At 47.7% G+C, this 1,412-nt stretch overlaps 1 pseudogene across 1 annotated transcript; it reads right to left on the reverse strand.

The window, feature by feature from the left end:
• Nucleotides 1–454: 454 nt before the first annotated feature.
• Nucleotides 455–896, reverse strand: LOC100946924 (annotated as a pseudogene). The gene has a single exon (XR_001161188.2). The product of XR_001161188.2 is annotated as a 40S ribosomal protein S19 pseudogene (transcript).
• Between the last annotated feature and the right edge of the window lie 516 nt (nt 897–1,412).

Consider the following 1,412-nt stretch of genomic DNA (forward strand, 5'->3'; position numbering starts at 1 on the left):
CCTTAGGGAAAAATCACTCTGAGCTTTTGTTTCCTTGTCTATAAAAGGAAGATAATAGTACCCACCTCAGAGGATTACTATCACAAACCTACAATTGCTTTTTAGAAATCAAGGTTTCAAAATGTAGCAATGCTTAGATTTTAGAAAGGTAATGTGGTTTGTATGCCATGAATTCTATAGCACCCATAATCAAACCCATTGCTATAAAACATAAATATGCACACTAAGTGGGTTCAGGATTTGCTCACAAATGAGTGTTGGCACCAGGCACCAGACTTTTGGAAAATTGTTGATTTTCTTAGCTTTTTTTGTTGTTGTTTTTGGCTGGGGCTGGGTTTGAACCTGCCACCTCTGGTATATGGGACCAGCGACCTACTCCTTGAGCCACAGGCATCACCCAGCTTTTTTTTTTTTTCCACGAATGAGGCAATTTATTAAACCAGCTTCATTTACTCTAATGCTTCTTCTTGGCAGCCGCCACCTGTCCGGCAATTGTGTCCAGATCTCTCTGTCCCTGAGGTGTCAATTTGCAGCCCCCATCTTGGTCCTTTTCCACCATTTTCAGCCCCTCCAGGGCTTGGAGGACCCAGTGGGCCACACCCTTGGAGCCTCGACTGAAGTGGCTGGGTATGACGCCGTTTCTCTGACACCCCCCTTAGATCTTGGTCATGGAGCCAACCCCAGCACCACCCGGAGGTGCAGGTGCCGTGCTGTGGAAGCAGCTCGTGTGTAGAACCAGGTCTCATCGTAGGGAGCAAGCTCCTTATGCTTGGCCAGCTTGGCTGTGTCCACGCATTCGGGGACTTTCAGCTTCCTGGACGTTTTGAGGAAGGCTGCCAGAGCTCTGATGAACTCCTGCTGGTTAACGTGTTTTACAGTAACTCTAGGCATCCTGCGGCCTCTGCAGAGGAAAGGGAACGACCTTTTTTTGTTTGTTTGTTTGTTTTTTTAAGAGAGAGAGAAAGGGTCTTCCTTTGTCACCCAAGCTAGAGTGCAATGGTACGATCATAGTTCACAGCAACCTCAAACTCCTGGATTCAAGTGATCCTCCCACCTCACCCTCCCAAGTAGTTGGAACTATAACATGCCACTAAGCCTGGCTAATTTTTAAATTTTTTGTGGAGCTAGAGTAGGGTGACCAGATTTTAACAACGGTAAGGCGGGACAACATGGCGCGGGAGGGGGGCGGGGCCGGGGACAGGGCAGGGAACGGGGCAGGGCAGGGCCTGACAACAGTGCAAACTTTATTATTTTTTTTTTTATTTTTTTTATTTTTATTTTTTTTTTTTTGAGACAGAGCCTCAAGCTGTCCCTCTGGGTAGAGTGCCATGGCATTACAGCTCACAGCAACCTCCAACTCCTGGGCTCAAGCGAGTCTCCTGCCTCCGCCTCCCAAGTAGCTGGGACCACAG

Source organism: Otolemur garnettii, unplaced genomic scaffold, assembly GCF_000181295.1.
Source record: "Otolemur garnettii isolate 467f Iridium unplaced genomic scaffold, OtoGar3 scaffold00023, whole genome shotgun sequence".
Classification (NCBI taxonomy): domain Eukaryota; kingdom Metazoa; phylum Chordata; class Mammalia; order Primates; family Galagidae; genus Otolemur; species Otolemur garnettii.